This window comes from Vicugna pacos, chromosome 35 (genome assembly GCF_048564905.1).
Source record: "Vicugna pacos chromosome 35, VicPac4, whole genome shotgun sequence".
In the NCBI taxonomy this organism is placed as follows: domain Eukaryota; kingdom Metazoa; phylum Chordata; class Mammalia; order Artiodactyla; family Camelidae; genus Vicugna; species Vicugna pacos.
Genome location: NC_133021.1, coordinates 4727032 through 4747153, shown reverse-complemented (window position 1 = coordinate 4747153; position 20122 = coordinate 4727032). Strand labels below are relative to the sequence as shown.

General features: G+C 41.0%; 1 pseudogene; it reads left to right on the top strand.

Moving 5' to 3' along the window:
- The window catches only part of LOC102539641 (anoctamin-6-like), a 52167-nt pseudogene that overhangs the window by 27615 nt on the left and 4430 nt on the right, over positions 1 to 20122 (top strand).

Genomic DNA, 20122 nt, shown 5'->3' with positions numbered 1-20122 from the left:
AAATCATACAGTGAATTATATATTGTGACAAATTCCAGAAACATTTAAAAAAGTAACACAATTAGAAAAATACTAGAAATAAATATGGATGAATATACAACCTCTAGATGTGTAATAAAATTCAGAGGAAAATATATAAAGATTTCCATGCCTCAGAAGCATCCTAAGTTTAAACAAAACACCAGAGGATGTTATTTGTTAACAAATCTGACAAGGGACTAATTCCTTCAATACATAGAGAGTTCAGATCACTTCAAAGATAACACCAAAAAAATCTCAGAAGGGGAGAAGTCAAAGATGAACACACATTCACAAAGGAAATAAGTAGATGTCAGGCTCCAATGTAATTCAGTCAGTGCACATCAAAATGAAATAGTTTTCCACCTCTCAAGTGACATAGCTCTGTTTGAGGATGAAGTGCCAGTAATCACCAATCCCATGCCTAGGCTGCTGGATATTTTTTGTGAAGTATGGTTGATTTACAGTGCTGTATTAGTTTCCGGTGTACTCCTCCAGCCTTCTTAGAAAGCAGTCTGGCAGTTCATCTCAAGAGTCAAAAATATTCATATGCTTTAATCCACTAATTCAGCTTTGAAAAACTTTTAATCAGGAAGTATTTCAAAAAGGCAGGGAAAAGTCAGTATGGATGTAAGTCACAGGCATATTTTTATATGTATATATATAAAATCTTAGCCAAAATATTCTTCCAACCCTTCACATAGTAAAATATTATGAAGCCATGAAAAAGTGTGTCCATGGAAATATTTTATGACATGTCAAAGTGTTATGCTTATGATAGGCTTGAGAATAAAATTAATATATAAAATGATTTTTAATATACAAACAATGAACAGTCCTGAAGGAATTATATCTTTATGTAGAAGAATTTTTCTTATTTTTTTATTCATTTTCAGAATTGGAGTCTTTTGATTGTATATGACAAAATCAATCTCCAATGTATTTAAACAACAACCAAAAAATGGGGATGGATGGTATTTATTGGTTCCTGTAAATGAAAACCTCAGGTCTGAGGTCTGGCTTCAGTCAAGGAGAGATACTGTAGCCCATATGATGTCAAGGGCTGGTTTTGTCCTGTCTTCATTCTGTGTCCAAGGGTGTCTCAGTATGCTGCTTCTAGGCACACAGCATCCCAGATCACACATCCATCCAAGCCAAGAGAGGTCTCTTTTGGCAGCTTCCTGTCTTGATAGAGGAAGCTCATCATTCACATGGGCACCAGCACGTATCTCCTGACAACAGTGGCTCTTAATGGGTTATTTGCCAATTCTCAAATCATGTGCGAGGCCAATGAGGGGTATTATTTGTCTTAAACCAACTAAGATCTACCTTTGGTGCTTCAGAAAGAGTGGGTCAATCAAGCTTAAATCATAGGACTAAATATAGAAGGGAGGTTATTTATCCTAAAGCAAAATCTGGGTCCTCTTCTAAGACTGGGGACAGATCCAGGACAGCAGTTCTGTCCACTACTGAGTACTTTCAAATTTTCTTTAATGAGCAAATATTAAAATTATGATCAGAATAGATGATATGTAAGAAGAAACTTGAGGAAGGAGAATGGAAAGCTTTCCTGTTTCTTAAGAAATACTGAACCCATTAAGTGCTTGGAAGGATAATGGAAATGTGTCCAGTTTGTAAATGTTCTGAAATGAATCAGAATTGATTTCACACACCATGTAGGAGGCAGTGCTCTACAGTTAGTGTGTCTTTGGGCTTTTTGGGTATTTCAGTTCTTTCACTTAATAGTTGCTTCATTTGGGGCAAATTGCATCATCTCCCAGTGGCTCTATTTCCTCATATGTAAAAGAGATATAACGTTACCTTCCCCACAGGGCGATTGTGAGGATTTAGAAAAATAGATGTGTGCTGAAGCAATAGTAAGCATTTAAAGAATTTTAACTATTATGATTATTTAATACATAATTAAAAAATTTATTATGCAGACTTTTTAAAAATGCGTAGTATTTAAATGGCCTATATATGGTGTACAAGAGAGGAAGGCTTAATGTAAATTCTACAATACATTTTTCTCAGCCTTAACTAATTTTCACATTTAATCACACACACACCAAAAAGTTATTCCTTTCACAAGGATGAAGTCTTAACTGTGAAGAAAAGGATAATGAAAGAGAGTAGAGGAGGAAATAAAATGCTTTCTCTACAAACTCATGGCTTAACAACTAAGAAAAACACCTTTTTAAGACTTTGGTCACCATATTCATAGCTAATACTTAGGCAGAGTTTTTCACATGCCTGTGGTTAATGTTCTAATTGTTTTCACAATTCGTACATCACTGACTCATCACAATAATCTTATAAATTGCTATTATTATCCCCCCATTATATGGGTGAGGATATTGAAGCCCCTAGAGGTTAAGAAATTTGCACAAGGCCCCACAGCTAGCATTGGAGTTGGGATCCAGATGCAGGAGTGTGGCTCCAGGAGGGGTTGTAAACACTCCCTCTGCTCTCCCCTGCAGGTGCAAGCCAGCCTCCCGCTGTTACTGTAAATAACATGATGTGGTTCACTGTCTTGAAATTCACATTCTTTGTAGCTTTCTCTCTGGGGAAGCCATCAGAAACAGCCAGGGACACTGAGTACATGCTTCTGGACTATGACCAAGAAGGTAGATGGAAGGAAAACAGTTTAAAAATGGGATCTTTAATGTGCATTCTTCAGTGGTCAGAAAAATCCTGCCTAGTGAGGAGCTGAAACCCTATCAGCCACGTGCAGATTATGCTTCAGACACCCCCGTTGCCCTTGGGTCCACACAGTCAGAACTACAGTGGATCAGGGAAATGAATCTTGTGCAAATGCAGGGAGTATGAATACCTGCCATTTTAAGATCTCAAGGAGTATGAAAAGCATGTGAAGCTTTCATCAGCAGAGACCTGCTGTCACTTCCAGTATTTCCCTCATGGCATGTCCGCAGATTCACTGGTCCTTTTCAGAATGAAGACGACAGCTAGCACCTGCTGACCCCTGAATCAGTGATAGCTTCTCCCTTGAAAGGAAGCATATCCCCTTCATGGGTTACAACTAGTTCATAACGTAAGTAATTCTATAGATGTAGAAGGGATATTTTCATTGGTTCTGCTATCACAGAATTGTCTCAAAAAGAACATGCCACCAGTTACTCCATTTTCACCCATTTAAAGATATACTTAACAGGCTTCCTTTTTTAGTGCAGTTTTAGGTTTACAGAAAAATTCACAGAAAGTGGAGTTCCAATATACACCCTATGCCCTGCACACAGCTGCTCCTGCTGTCAGCATGTTACATTAGTGGATGCACTCATTCTTTTAGGCATCCTTCATTCCTCCTCCCCTAAAGTTTAACATGCCTGATATTCACATCTCTTGCGGCATTTATGTGCGATTTACATCACTTCTCATGTTTACATGAGGTTTACAGCACATGCATGTTGTCTGTTCAAGCGTGGGTTGGGGGCAAGTTTTCTGTGTAAAAATACGATCATTAGTGAGTCTCATTCTGCTGGGTTTTTGGGTTGTCAGGTCCAGATGACCATTGCTTCAGTTATTGGGATCATGGTCTACGGACTCTCAGTGTTGATTGTAATTTCTGCAAAACTTCCCAAGCCTGAATGGAAGAGACCCAATCCAGTAGTACCTTACTGTGCAGATTGGCCATGCCCATCACTGCTTCCCTCATCAGTTTTATCATCCTCATGACCCTGAAAGCCATATATGAGAAAGTGGCAATCACGATGACTGACTCTGGTAAGCTCCTCCTGCAGCTGAAGTCATTTCTACGCCACTTTTAGAACCAGGTCAAAACAGAGACTGTATCTTTTAGGCACTTCAATTCCAGTATATTACAGTCTTTAGAAAACTTCAAGTGTATACCTATTTCTCTAGCCTATATGAGAAGTTAACTAGCTCCAGCTTTGCATTAGTAAAAAGAACAAAGGAAGCATTAGAATGTCCAAGCTGTGTGTAAACAGGTCAGTGTTGAATAATAAATTCAATTACATTACATCACGTTCCCTATTGTTGAAAATAAATAGTCTCTTTATTGCAAATAAGTGGAAGAGGGTCGTGGTTCCAGTGGCAGATTTGCTTGTGCGTTACGGAGAGGACAAGTAATCACAGTGTTATGTGTCTTCCCCCAATGCTGTTCCTGTTAGTGTAGTTCCATTCTCATTATCTATAGCTTCTATAATAAATGTTTCTTCTCTTTGGCTTGTATCCCAGCCAGCAGCTTAGTGGCCCAAGTGCTTCCCACACGTGGCACGTGGCTGGGTCGTTCTCCCAGTGGTTTGCTCAGTAGTCATCTTCTGAAAACACTAAGACCAATTCAAATTCTGAACTAGGAGGATGACCCGTTTTATGTTACCCAATTTCTTCTAGCAAGTTGCCCCGTGTTTTGTTTGTTTTCTTTGATAGTCCTACTTTCCTGCCCTTCAGGGAGACAAGAGAATATCATTTAGCAGGATATTCAAACTAGTTTTCTGTCAGCTTACACCTGACAGGGGACATTTCTTGCCATTGGATACTGTTGTGCTTATAAATTTTAAGGAACTGCTGACTTTTTTTTTTTTTTGCCTTGTGGGATATTGCATTCACAGTGGGAGAAACTCTTAAAACAGAGTGTACACTTGGAATTAACATAGTAACTGTGTTAAGGAATTCACAACAGCTTAAATGAAAACAATGTGAACTGTGTATATATATATATATATATATATATATATATATATATATATATATATATATATATATACATATTTACCATGTTAACTCATGTGTCTGTGCCTTTGATTAGGGTCTCAAAGCCGTTCACAGTTTTACAGACTTAACTTTTCTTTATCCTAGCTGCAGAGCTCCCAAGGACCAGACTGACTATGAGAACAGCCTAGCCATGAAGGTGTTCTTGTTCCAGTTTATCAACTACTACTCTTCGTGTTTCTAAATCGCATTCTTTAAGGGCAGATTTGTGACTTATCCGGGAGATCCGGTGTATTGGCTGTGAAAATACAGAAATGAAGAGGTGTGAATACAGCTTTGTGTTCTGACAGTCTAACCTGTTTCATGTTTTCTCTTAGTTGCCCAATGAAGAGTGTCTTTACTGTCTGTTCCTTAGATTTTATTTAGGCATAAAATAATGACTTTATTTCATGTTAGAGCTATCTAAAATTTAAATGAGAGTTTTCTTTCTAATATTCCAGTCTGACCCAGGTGGCTGTCTCCTTGAACTGATGACACAGCTGACAATAATCATGGGAGGACAGTCCATCTGGAATAACATACAAGAGGTGTTACTTCCGTGAGTACTAAGTCATGTGATCTTGGGGTGAGAACGTCCCACCCATCCAAGTCATTTTCCTGTGTGCCCATCTCTAAAACAGGGGAGACTCTCTGCTTATGAAAGGTCTCCAGATAAGATGATCCAGCCAACAGTGTAAACGTACCTGCTGTTTAATAATTATGCTTAAATACCTTCCTTTTAATGTTTAACTTAAATCCCCAAGTGCTATAGTTTCTGTTTATTAGCCCATCACTGGGGACTGACTGATAAGAGCCCTTTGAGTGATGGCCCTTGTTGGGTCCATGATCTAATGTTTTCCACAAATCCCCAAAACTTTCTCCTCCTTTTATACATGCATTTAAAATATGATAAGAGGAATTTGTTGAGTGCCTAGTATGTGCTAGTCACTGTACTAAATGTTGTACATATATGTGTGTGTGTGTGTGTGTACAGTTTAATCACTCAAACAATCCTTACTCTTATCTCCCTTTTGCAAATGAAGATCCTGTGGCTTAAAGAGGGTAAATGATTTGCCCAAGCTCTCATTGCCAATAAGACAACTGTGGGACTCAGATGTAAGACCCTATCTCTCTGAATCCGTGTTCTTCTAAGAACAGAGGCTCTCTTGGGGTCCTAAGGTACAAGGTTACCTAATGTTTTAAGAGAAACTTGTCTAAAATAATAACTACAGAGGTTTTGACTTACTGCTCTCTTCCTAAAAATGAGAAAAGTAGATGTTAGCTTAGGTCACCCTGTCCTTTTGATTTTCACATAAGCCCAATCCCCTGTCAAAGCGGACAGTCCAGTGTTATCTGCAATTTCTGCACAATTCAAGGAGGTTACTGTATTTGCTTTCTGTTGCTGCTGTAACACGTATCCCCAAACATCATGGTAGTAGGAAGAAAAAAGAAAAAGTCTCCACTAAACAACAGAAATTTAACCTCATAGGGTTCTTGAATGCAGAAGCCTGCTGAAGTCAAAGTGTTGGCAGGGCTGTTTCTGAAGGCCCCAAGGGAACATGTATCTTTGACTCTCCTGGCTTCCAGAGGCCACCTGCATCTCTTGGCCTGTGACATCTTTTCTCTCTCTCAAGGTCAGCACAGTTGTGTGCCTCTGACTCTGATTCTGTAGTCACATCTCCTCTCCTCTCTCCCCTCTTCTGCCTTCCCCTTCCTCCTCTAACGACCCTGATGAGTACACTGGACCCACCTCTATAATCCAGCTCATCTCTCATAGAGTTGGCTGGTTAGCAAACTTAACCACATCTGCAAACATCGGCCCCCTTTGCCAGGGAACCTGACCTCTTCATATGTTCTGGGGATTTGGACATAGACATCTTGAGGGGGATCATTTTTCTGCCTACCACACTAACCTTTCTAAGAGAATTTCTGGCTTTGAGTTCCTGTTCTCATGAAACTGTTGATCTCTCTTCTATCTTGCCTTCCACACCAGCATTCTGCTCCTGGTCAACCTAACGGCAGAGCTAACCCCTCTCAGTGGTGTCCCCCAAAACCACTTACACAAGCAGGCCTTACTGATGTTTGGAGCATGGAGGAGAAACTCAACTTGAATTTTGAAATAAAAACATCCATCATTTTAAAATCTTCCATGCCACTATAAAAAAATTTATTTTTAACTTCATTTTTTAATTTTTAAACTATTTTAAACTTTGTTACTTTTTTTAAACTTTACTTTTTTTTCTTGTCATCCTTCATTCTAGGCTCCAGAAACCTGCTATTCTGCCCACCGCATCCAAGTTCCCTTTCATTGTTTCTCCTCCCTTCCCTAACCTTCCTTCTCTCTCCCTTACTACCAAGTTTCTGTCCATTCTCCTTATAGGGCAGTTAAATTCTTTTTTCTTTCTTTCTTTCTGTTTTTCAGAGTGAACACCTTTGGGTGTCAGTGTGTCCTTCCACATTTCTTCACAAGGGCTTCACCTTCAGCTTCAGTATGGTTTACTGGGGTCTGTCTCTAAGCAAAGGCATTTCCCTCGTCCCCCAGCTCACCACGCCCCTCAAAGAAAGATTCTGGTCTTCGCTGTGAAATTAATTATTTTTTCCATACTGTGCAGTAGGCAACTCTTACCCTGAGTTCACAGTCGGATTTTTCCAGAGAAGTAAAAGTAGGTCATGTGCAAATAATACTATTTTTCTTTGTGAAAAGAAATAGATCAGATAGAGGAAATACTTAACTCAGGTTACCCAAAGCATTTCCTGAAGGAAATAGGTTAATTATTTAACGCTAAATTTTGTTGAATCTGGTTGTCAGTGAGCTATTTTAACCAATCAAGGAGAAGGATATATTTTCTAAATTAGTACTGAGAAATTCATGTGAAATGAAACTTATTCACATGGACTAGTTTAAAGTAAAGGATGCATTATAGTATCTGTGGTCTGTTTTTACCTTTGCTTAAGTAAGCACATTGTTGTAGGTTCCAGTGAGCTGAATTTTGCCTCCATGTATTTCTACTATGGGCTAAAATATTTAGGGAATATGTTTTGAATTATGTTTACCTTGTTTGAAAACCAGGAATGCTGAATGGTAGCCAAGTTCGAGGGTGGCTTGTGTCTTCCTCACTGCCTCTTCTGTTTGTATAAGGTGCCAGTTCCCTTCTTATTTTTTTCATATAAAATCCTAACATACCAAAGATCTATCAGTTACTCTTGCTACGCCAAATCTATACCCATCCTCAAAAATACATAGGAAGGGAAGTTAGCGACTATTTTCATGCTATTTAAATATGTCTAAAGGAACATAATGAAATGAATTTCACCATAAATCACCTTCTTCCACCCCCCAATTCCATGTGGGGTTCTTCAGTAGGATTCTGGGAGCAAATGAAGAAGGACAGTGATGCCGTGATCCAGGCTCCCTCTGGGGTCCCCCAGCACTTGGATCGGCACCTGGTATAAAGTAGGTCTCAGTCCGAGCCAGCTGAGTGAGTGAGTGACTCACAGGCATCAGTGAATTAACAGCATTCTTTGTGGGACTCAGAGAATAAGCTGCAAGCCCTGTGGCCTTCCCAGTCTCACATACTATTTTGATATTGGGATCATTTCTGGGAATGTAATTCTGTACTTGACAAAAGGCTAGTACAATTCCAGGGTTAAGCAACTTGCCCTGGAGAAATTTTATGACAAAGTATTAAGAAAAGTAGTTAAATGCCCAAAATGGCACAGAATTGTCCTTTGGTGTTTAGATAAGGTATGGCTGTAATTTTCTTACTTTATATGTTTTCTACATTTTCCACTGTGGGTATACACTATTATAAAATAAGAAAAAGAAAATCTCTCTTTTCCAGATACGATTTGGTTAGAGGATGAGTCAGAGACATATAATAAGAGAATCTTAAATACATGTGTCCCTAATTCTTTAAATACAGGAACAGGAAACTCAGGAATGAAATAGATTTAGAGAATCAAAGATACTTGTATTCAAGATTAGCAAGTGGGAGTGTCCTCAACAGAAGTGGTGGTAATCTATAATGCAGGGATTAAATGTGATAATGCAGGTACAAACACAACATGAAGTAGAAAATACCACTTGGCAAGCACTGAGTAAAGTGCAATTTACTTTGATTATGCTAATATGTGTGGTCAAATCCCAAGCAAATGATTGTGTAACCCCTGCTAGAGGGAGAAAGCTTCCAGCCTTGGCTGGAGAGGGGGGAGGATCCAGTGTCTGTATTTTTTAAAATGTCTACAGGTGCTTCTCATGTGCAAATTGATATCCCTGCATGAGAACCATAACCCAACCGAAAACCCAATAGACTGAGGACCATGATGGGTAGATGACAGCCCAAGCTTTTCTGCCACAGATGAGTGGTTCCACTCAGGAAGGCTGAGCAAGAGGCTCAGAGTCTTAGCTAAGGACAAGCAAGTCGGGACTTCTAATATGACCTAATGCCATCAGCTGGGAGGGGAGTTCAGCACAAGAAGGGAGCGCCAGATGAGTTAGCATGGAAGTTTCATCCTGGATCCAAACCGTGATGGATTTGGGTCCCATAGGATAAAAGTCCTGCTTCCCTGAGACATGGACCGGATTCCACAAGAGGCTGAGACAGGAAGTATGAGGCAGAGAAAAATTCCCCCAGGACACTCCCGAGTCTGGGTGCCAGGAAGGGTAATGGACAAGCGTGGTCCCAGCACCACTCGCACCGCAGGGCCCCGAGTGGCTGTGCAGCTCTGCATTCCTGGCCAAACCTCAGACCTGATTGCAGTGCTCTGGGCTGCAGCCTGCGGAGTGGCTTCAGCAGCAGGCTGTCCCTGTCATTCTCCTAGGTGCTGCAGTGACCCCCACCCCTGTGGCCACAGTGTCCCCAAGCCAAGGGTCTAAGTGACTTCAACCTTATTTACAGGTGACCACAGCCGGTTAGCCTGTGCTGCTCAAAAGGAAGATCCCACATGGGGTTTTGATGTTAGGGGGTTTGCTAATACCTCACCTGCTTTGAATTGTTTCATCCTGACAGCAGCCTGGGCAGTGGAAGTTTCATCTCCCCATTTTATTTCAACTTTTTTTGTCGGAAGTATAGTTCATTTACAATATTGTGCTAAATCTTGGTGTACAACATAGTGATTCAGTTATATATGTATATATATATATATGTATATATATATATATTCCTTTTCATATTCTTTTTCACTATAGGCTACTACAATGTATTGATTGTAGTTCCCTGTGCTATACAGTAGGACCTTGTTGTTTGATGCAAAAATTTCTAGACAATTTGCAAACTAAATCTAGCCATGCATATGACAGAGTTCAGTTTATCTCAGGATTTAAATGTGGTTTTGGTCTCTGGGATCTCTTTATCAATTTATCATAATTAAAGAGCCTATGGACCCCTTTTCAGAAAAATGTTTTAAAATCATAAGATTTAGAGAATATAGAAGGAAGATAATTATACTGAAAAGCAGATATCAAAATATAGAAATGGACACTTGTGATACAGTAATATCTGAATTATTGGAAGAATGTGTTGAATAAAAGGATCCAGGGGTGGGTCTACTAACCGCAACATTCTGCCATAGCAGTGAGTGTAAATCATCTTCTGAGATCTGCAACAATTGCATTTTGAATGTAAATAAAGTTAAATAACAAATAAGCCATGAAGTGTGGATTCAAATTCAAGGGTATCTTGAGTCCATATCCCCATCACTTCCCAGAGCTCCCTGCTCTTCTCCTAATATCATTGAAAGAAGTGGAGAAAGTTTGCTAAGCGAAGGGCATGTTCCATTGCAAAGAAATCTCGTAGCAAACCTGGAAGCGTGGTCAGTGAACAGTTAACGCTGAGATCAGAGGCAGTAGGAAACCTAGCAGGGGCAATTCTTTAAAGGTCACATCATATACTCTGTGTGTCTGTGTGTGTGTGCATACACATGTGTGTGCATGTACAGTGTATACACCAGCCTTTTGTGTGAAGCCTCCTCATTGTCTAAATTTGAAATCCATCCAAAAGTGCAATGCAGTCAGCCAAAGCTCTGCCAGATGCTCAGTTGTCTGTTGCTGCTCTGTCTCTTCTGCTGAATTCCATGAGTAAACCAATTGCCAGCTGTTGCTTTCAGGGACAACAGCTTTGTAGGCTACAGGTCCATGCCTTGTTTCACTGTCAACTCTGATTTCTTTTCAGGACAAATTGCCATTTGAAAAAGAGAGAAGCATTCAGTTGACCCACAAGCCTCTGAGTGAGGGAAAAAGACAACCTTAGACACAGCTCTGTGGGACAGCATCCAGGAGGGGGCAGAGCACTGGGCTGTGAGTCGAGGCTGTATTTCTTTCATGTTCTGCACTGACTTTGAGGCGGTATGTCACTTCTTTGGCCCTTGATTTGTTCAGCTTAAATTAGGGTCTTGGACCTGTTTGATCCAAAGTTAGAGTATCACTTTTCTGCTCGGTGACCCTCCATGGCTCCCCAGTTCCTTCAAGGGGAAAAATGCCCACATCCTCACTGCAGTCTCTTAGGCTCCACCCCCAAAACCACCACTTAGTTCCTGTTCACTCTGGCCCACACCAGCCTCCGTGCTGTCTGTCCAGCGTGAGGGACCTCCAAGCCTGTGATCACTGTTCCCTCTGCCCCTCCTCTGCCCACCCTTTGCCTCCGTCTTTGCCTTATTCAAAGGTCAGTGCTCCATCCCCACTCCTCCCTACCACAAATTCCTTACCCTCCTTTTTCCTCTGCAGTACTTATCACCAGCTCACAGACCCTGTATGTCTTTCTTTAACTTATTTTCTCTGACGATTTTCAGGCTGAAAAGACCATGGTGGATAATAGCAGAGAAATGGGGGGAAAAAAGACAAATTAGGGAAGGTATATTCTAAAAGCTAAAATGCCTGCCTGAACAGGAGTTAGGAGATAAAGTAGTAGTCATTACAGTTTTGGTAAACCCCAGGAATGTAGTCAGGACTAGCTTTCACAATATTTGGGGGTACGGAGGCAACAATAAAAAGAAATTTATCCTGAAAACAAGAAATTAAATTCTTGAGAATATTATGTGCTCAGCTTGAAATGTCAGTAATGCATTTATGACCTTGGTCTGATAATATCCTGCCTTATAATTTGATCTGTTTGGCAGCTGGGTCATGAATCTAATTGTGCTGCAGTTTTGGGAGCAGAACAGACCACCCCACAATGGAAACGGTACAACCATCTGCAGCCCATGGGCAAACTGGGGTTATTTTATGAATACCTTGAAATGAGTAAGACAGCAGTGGAGATTTCAGTGCTGTTGGTTATACTAGAGTATGTTTTGGGTCTCAGAAATATCGGTTACCTAGCCAAACAATGACCTAGCATACAGAAATGGAGCCCGCTTTTCTACATTAGATACAATTATGCAGTCAGGCTTTCGAATAGGGTGCCTGTGTGTATTTTTGTCAATATTTACATTGTACAAAGCTGAAGATTTACTTCCAAGGAATGAAATGGAATATTCATTCAGGTACATCTCCACCATTAATTCTCAGAGCCTTCTGGTCATGTTGTCTAAGGATGAACTCAGAACCGTTACTAGATGTGACTCAGCTCGGGCTGTAGTCCATGTGGCACAACTGTTAGCTGATATCCTTCTAAACAGAGCCATGTGAGCCAGCCAGCCTGTGCAGAAAGCCCGCAAGAGCATCCTGCCTCATGGCAGCAAGGTTCACAGGGTCACCCCTATCACATCTCACACCTGCCTTTGTCATTGTTCCTATTTCCTCTGGCTGATGGTTTCTGCTTGGTTCCTTGAGTGATCTCATGGCACATCACTGGCTTGAATTCAGGATGAATTTGCTGATCTGGAATATCGGTTGAGCACAGATCCCCTCCTTCTCCAATGTCTGTGTCCATTTCTGTACATTTGCTTGGGCTCTGTTTCTCTTTGGTTGAACTTGGTTTTGAGCTCTCGGTTTCCTTTAAATGGTTGCATCTCAAAATAGATTTCCATAGGAAACGTCATCTTTTCTATTATGCATGGCGCACTTTTATCTACTAGAAGGCTGATGATGTTCACGTTTTGTATCTGAGCTCTTTCAGCTCACCACTGCCTTGAATTAGTTTTTTTTTTTTAAACTTAGGAGAACAGGAAAGGATTTTGGTCAATAGGCTTTGCATTTATGCATGGGGGTTCATGTTTGCAAAGGCACCCCTTTGTGCTTCCTGTTTATAACTCTACAGATAGAGAGAGTTTTTCTTTTTCCTAAATCACATTCTATATGTAAAATAATTGCTTTTAAAAATATACATTATACATGGAAACACATCTGGTTCCTTCGGTGAGTGAAAAGTCATCTTGTGGCATCTTCAGTCAGCGATGTTTTGTGGCCTGGTGTCTGATTTGAGTTTCATTTTTGCTTTTGTTGTGTTTCATGACCAGGTTCCATTAAGGGTGCAGCTGCAGTCCCTGGTGTAGAAGTTATGTTCATTTATTTTGCTTATTTTCAAAAAGACTATTAGCCAATGTCCTGTTATTCCAAAATGAGTCATAATTGTAAATATTTCTTATTGGGGCTATTATCAGCATTAATAATAACAACATTCTGGGGGCAGCATATCATTTGTTATTTTAACACACACGAAAAAAGCCTTGGAGAAAATTTATTGTTCTAGTTAAGTCAAATAAAGGGCATTGAAAGGAAAAATTGTATGCTTTGGGGAGAAATTTATAGGACTTTTAGAACATTATAGTCTCATTAAAATGCCAATTAAATAATTCAGCCTCCCCCTACCCTGCAAAAAAGGATGGAGTAACAGCTATTCTAGAGAGATTTTTCAGACTTATTAGTTTTCCTGTTATCTAAAAATTCCCTAATGAATTAGAAAAATTAATCAATTTCTGAGAGTAGGCAGTCTGTTATTCTATATTCAATGCTAGATTGAAACCTATTTTTTGTTCTTTTGGCTCATGAGAGATAGAATTTCCAAGTGTTTTTTGAATTATTTTTGTTCCTCTAAAATAAAGTGCCTTTGATGGTGATCTCCTGACCAGAGTTTCCTCCTCCCAGTTTTCCCCATGCTCATTAATGACACCCTACCTGCCTTTTTACTTATGTCTCTTAGGTGCTGAAGGGGAACAGCTTCTGACAGATGACCCTGGAGCCCTCCACCCATGCTTTGTTAGTCCTCGCACCCAGCCACCAACCCTAGTCTCCTTTGCCTGAAGTATCTTTCTCTGCTTTTCTGCCTGGAAGTATTCTTGCCACGCCTTGGCAGGAACCCCTCCACTTTTTACAGATTTTCTGCTCTCCTCTCTAGGCATTAATTGCACTTGATTCTTGTCTTGGTGGTGTGTGATCGTGTCCGTGTCCACTGTGCTCCCTGGCTGGACTGATCCTGTCAGAGGCAGTAGTCAGTCTTTGCATCTTCCCATCCATGTCCAGAGCACCACAACCTGGACACTGGTTCTCATACATGACTAAGTGACTTAAGCTTGGAGTTTCAACACACTCACATACAACTGTTAGATGAGTTGGTGCTAACATTGCCCCCACGGCCCCCACAAGGTTCTACATGGCATATGTTTTCTTCTGAGTTAAATTTCTCTTTAATTTGTTTTAGTGAATTTCCCACCATCCTTTGAGATTATTAGAGTAACCCTGAGTTGTTAACCACAATAGCTCTCCCCCCACCAGCGAATGATCCTGCCATCTGAGAACTCAGACATGAGACATAAGAGTAATAATCTATCTGTCTTAAAATCTGAAAGTCTTAAGATACCATTTTGTACTTAGGGCACCCACAGCACAAACGCCAGTCTCTCAAGAATTTGGCGATGCCTTCCCAGAGGGTGGGTGCCAAAAGTGAAATGCAGTGAGAGATGAAATAAGAGCTCTTTGTCTCTGGTACTTCTTCTTCCACCTGTGCTGTGTTAACTTGATTTTCACTTCATATAGTATTTTTTCCTTTTAATTTACTGCAGTTAATATCAGTTGTTCTTCAAAGTCTCCTTGAACCCACCCCCTTCATTCCCACTCTCTCCAGTGCTATCCCACCCATGCCTCTCCTGCGCTCTCCAGGACCAGGCCTGTCTCCCCCACGCCCTCACCTCTGCTCTGTCTGCCCACCCGCTGCACTGACATTTCCTTAACTCCACAGAATGAACTTTCCAAAATGGCAGCTGAGTAACTGGGGGGAGTTGTAGACCTCTCATCTCTTTACTCACTCATTCATTTATCCACCCAACAAACATTGAGCACCTGCTTTGCCAAACACTGTATCAACTGCTGGGGAGACCAAGACAGGTAAGACTTGGTGTCTGCACTCTCCAGGCCAAATGAGGCATGGTGAGTAGTTGATGGATTGCTAAGCAGGTGAACACAAATTGGACTTCCTACAGCTGGAGATAGTTGAACTGAATTTTGAAAGGTGAATGGAAGTTAGCTCTCTAACATGTGGTAGAGGGAGTGGACACTTCATTCAGAGAGGTAGAGACATATAAGAGTACACGGCATGAAGCTGCTTGGCCAGACTGAAGAACAAGTAGGTCTAGAACAAAGGATCCACAGGTGGGAATATCAGGTGCACAAGGCCTCTGTCACGATGGGTCTTGTGTACTTAGACTTGAATACATTCTTTAAGGATACATCCTTAAAGAAACAGGGATATATTGGAATATTTGTGAGTAAGAGAATTGCATAATGTTTATGTTGAAGAAGATCTGGTTATTCTGGAAGCAGAATGGAAGATAATACTTTGGGGGGAGGCCCATACTTGGGGGGGAAAGGATATTTCAGGGGGCCACCCCAGGTAACCCAGACAACTAGTGGCACACGCCTGCAGAGAGGCGCTGGGCAGAGGGATAGAGACGAGGGCGGCAGATGCGGTAAGTGCTGCAGAGGTTACTGCGTGGTGGGGTAGCACAGAGCTGCTGAGATGAACTTCCAGTGACCCATCTGGAGAGCAGATCTGCAGGGGGAGTGTAAGGGGAGGAGCTGGTTTCGAGGAGATGGTTCTGTGTGTGGCATTTTGTCTGTGAAGTGTCTATGGGACATCTGAGGGGTGATGTCCATTGTTAAGCTGGATTCACCAGTCAGGAACTCAGAGGAGCTGTGAGTGAGGCCGTGAGGGCGACTCAGTCTTGCCAAGCGGAGGGTTGAAGATAACGCCCTGGGGAAAAGGACCATGTACATGGCAAATTGGAAAGAGGAATCCACCAAGAGAAAGAAGAACAGCAGAGCAGTTGGGAGAAAACTAGTTGAGGCAACACAGAGAAGGCTGTAACCTGGCTTAAGAGAGATTTGAACACTGACTAAAAGGAGCATAGTGAGAGAGGTGGGTGTGCAGGGCAAAAAAGCAAGAGCTAAAGCCCACCTTTAATTGCTAAGACTGGGGAAATGGAGGAAGAGAACTATACTTAGGTAGCCTTTAAAAAACAGATCTGTGTATATCTGCCTGGGCTTTATAATTTTATTTAAGTATAACAAAAATCAAGGGGAAAGAACATTCCACAGAGAGGAAAATATTTGTCCACAGCAAAAGCTACCTGGTAATCAAATAAACAGGGACTGAAAATGCCCACTGGTTTGGAACTTGCAGCCACCGACAGTGCAACTCCTTCTCAGTGCCACGGTGAGGGCCGTGGGGGATGCAGGGCTCTGAACCCTGGAGGAGTCATCAGCACAGGTACTTCTCCAAGAAACTGGACTTTAAAGGGAAGAAGAAAGTGTATAAAGTATCAAAGATCAATACAGGGCCGTGAGAGAGGGTCAGGTGAGGGTTAGTTTTGTTTTACAGTGGGCGTTTCTGGCCTTGCTGAGTTGCTAGGCCTTTGTTGTTGTTGGTCTTTGTTCCAAAAGCTTTTTAGAAAGTTCTTCTCGCTTGAATATCTGAACAGATTAAATCATGTTGGTTTTTTTTTTTCTGGCGTTTTATTTTTTAATTAAAAAAGTTATCTGGAATTTATTTTAATGTCAAAAGTGAGGATACTGTTCCAGGACTTCCAATGATTTAGCTAATTACTCCAGTAGTTGAATCCACTGATTTGAAGTGTCAGTTTTATAATATTACTAAAATCTCATAAATATCCACGTCTGTTCTTGAAATGTATTCTGTTTCATTCATAATCTCAGTGCACTATTTCTAAACTGTTTCCATGACCATAGATTAATACCTCCTAGAGTTGGTCCTATTTTATCCTTTTCCAGAAGGTCCCTAATATTACCAGTTCAAACATCCCTCCTCATTATTTTACTTGTTTATTTGTGTATATTTCTGGAAGAATTTTAGGATCACCTTTCAGCTTTTTTTCTTAGATCCATTTGGGATTATTAACTAAACTTGCATTCAGATTCTAAATTTATTTTGGAGAAAAGGTGTGCTATGTCCCCCAAACTTGAGTTTGCCCAATGAAGAGTATGGTGCATTCTACTGTTCATTCAATCATCTTTTTTTTCTTTCTTTTTTTAACTCATTTATCAGAACCATTTTAATTTTTTTAACTAATTTATTTCTAAGTAGTCCGTGCCTTTGTTTTCATTATAAATGATTTCTGGGATTTGAACTGGGTTGATTGCTAATAAAGTCTTAATTTCTGGCTTCTCTTGAGTGAGAAGGAGATCTGACAGTGTGGGGCCCTCTTTCCAATATGGTGATTGTGAGCAGTGCATTTCATTAGGATATCCACTTGCCAATTTGCCAGTAACTGCACCCACTCCACACATTTCTGTTACTTACCTGGCCCCTGTGGGCAGATGAGTTCATGTAGGGTTAGGTGGGTTATGGACACAGATACTGACATCACTGCTGCCATGCTGCTGACCCTGTGGCATCACTAACTCTGGTTCTTGCGTCTCTGACCTCCCTGAATATGACAGCTCCTTCTGGGCTGTGGAGCTGCTGCATCTTTCCAACACTGTCTGCTTTTCTGCAACACACCCCTGCCTCTCAGGTTAGAAGCAAATGTCAGCTCCTCCTACTCATCCACCCCATCCAGGGTCTTGCCGTTCCTGGTCAGAGTGGTCCCTATCCCTTGACTGAGCAGTAACCCTAAAGGGACCATAAATTTGCCTCTCATCCACTGTCTTAGTTACATACCTGTGCTAGTTTACTTTAAAGGTCTGCCAGTTAGAAGGGGAGGGTCTAAAAGTCTTTTAGATCTCTGGCCTTATTATTTCTAACTGCTCCCCCACCACATGGAACAGCTTACTACAGGTCACTGCTGCCTCATCTGTAACAACGCCATGTAAATTACAGACAAAGAGAAAAGAACTTCCAAGCCACCACCATAACTTTGACTTCCTGTGACTACACAGACCATAGAAATATCAATATAAAAATTCCTGAAGAAGGATATTTTGCTTATGAAGGCACTTTAATTGCATACCTTTCTGTGACTTGTAATAACTTCATAGACCATCTGGATGTGCTGCACTCACCTTCCCAGACTCAAGGGAGCTTGCTCACTTGCCTGTTTGCAGCATATTTCCTCCAACATTCTCTATGCAGAGCTTTCCCAAAGGTACATTCCTTATTCCTATTTAAATTGTTAGATAAATCCACAATATTCTTTTTTTAATACTCAATTACAAATCATCTTCCAAGATTGTATTTTTCAACACAGAGAGTGAATAATATGCTTCAAGATTCCCAAGTTTATTACCAGCAAATAACTACGGTTGGTTAAAGATTTTTAAGTATGTTATTCCTACTAAGGGTATATACGTGAAAGAAACAGGTTGTAATGAGTCTTCTTCCGAGAGATTTTATATTTGCCTTTTGTTTGGATTCTTTCACTGTTGAACATTATTATTACCATGAATGTCTTTTCTCTTTGGGATTTAGTTCACCGTTTGCCCCTCTCTCTTTACAGGAGTAAAGGAATATATGTTGTCTTTCCATCCATCCACCACTTCATGATGTGTGTTCATTCCTTCAACAGGTATTCAGCTTGGATTCACCACCTTATTTGTGGCCTCTTTTCCACTGGCCCCTCTGTTGGTTCTGGAGAACAATATATTGAAAATCAGAGTGGACACGTGGAAACTTGACTACCCAGTAGAGTTGCATGGTGCCAGAAAAAGCCCAGGATGTCGGATCGTGGCTGCCCATCATGCAAGGAACAGCAATTCTGGCTGTGTTGGACCAATGTGAGTAAAAAGGCTTCACAGGGTGAAGACCTTGAAAAGTCCAAAAATGCATTAGAGGTGTTTCCTAAGGAATCCAGTGTTGGGTATTGTTTAATATGAGAGGGAGATGCTAACACTATCATCATTATAAACAACATAGTTGTTGTAACTGTAATTATTATTTTTAATATATTTTCTTTATAATTATTATTTGTGACTTACAAGACCTCTTACAGAGGCAGTTGTTAAGAAGTGTGGCCATTATACTGTTGCTGAAGTGTTAATTCAGTAGAAGTATGGTAATAGTATTAATAAGTACTCAATCTTTTGATCCTCTCATGACTGTAAAGGTTACCCAGCAGTGCTTGTATAATGGAGATAGAAATCTATCCATTTAAGGGTTTGTAGAACCTAAAATAAGAGCAGTCATTCCACTATATTTTACTGTATATTCCAGACTATCAGTTTAAAGTGGGAATTACCTGATGAGGCCATATAAACACTTTGTGCATCCCCAAACATTCATTACCTTCCTGGTTCCCTGGGGCAGAGGTTCTTCCAGGGGGTGGTCCCATCTCTCCTCCCCACCCCACTCTTGGCCTTTACTACCCACTGTTGTTCATTAGCTAAGCATCCTCATGCCCTGAATATCTGAGCTGTGAGGGAACAGAACTCAGCTATTAACAAACTGTATTGAATACGACCAGTCTGAAGAGTCTCTCTCCTTCCCTGCCTCCACACCCACAGGGCAACAGGGGGCTCACAACCACAGTGACTCCCATGCCAGTCCATCAGGGAACCTCCTTCCCTAGAAATACTCCTACAACCAGGGCTGTTTCCTCCCTTACTTCACTGCCAATTTCACTCCCAGTTTACAGTCCCCAACAAAAGGCTGTGCCAGTTTGAATTTCTTAATCAAGTCACACTGGCCCTGAGTCCCTGGCATTTTCCCATGAGCAGTCATAGAAGAAGAACAGGGCCTGGCAGTGGCTGTGGGCCAGGTTCCTGAGTGAGGGGACTTGCTGGGCACTTCAGGTTTTAGAGTCTGGCCCGAGCTCAGCTCCCAGCATGGCAGATTTCCATCTGCATGATTTCGGGCCAGGCTTCAACAGTTCAGAGCTTCATTTTATCATCTGCAAACAGAATAATTCCCTGCCACATATTTTAAGACTGTTATGTACCATAAAGAGTGCTTAGGGAATTCAGTGAGTCAATGCATGGAAGTCACACAACCTGGTCCTCAGGGAATGTTAGTTATCTTCATTATGCACCATTGATAAAATTGGCTGCACAGAC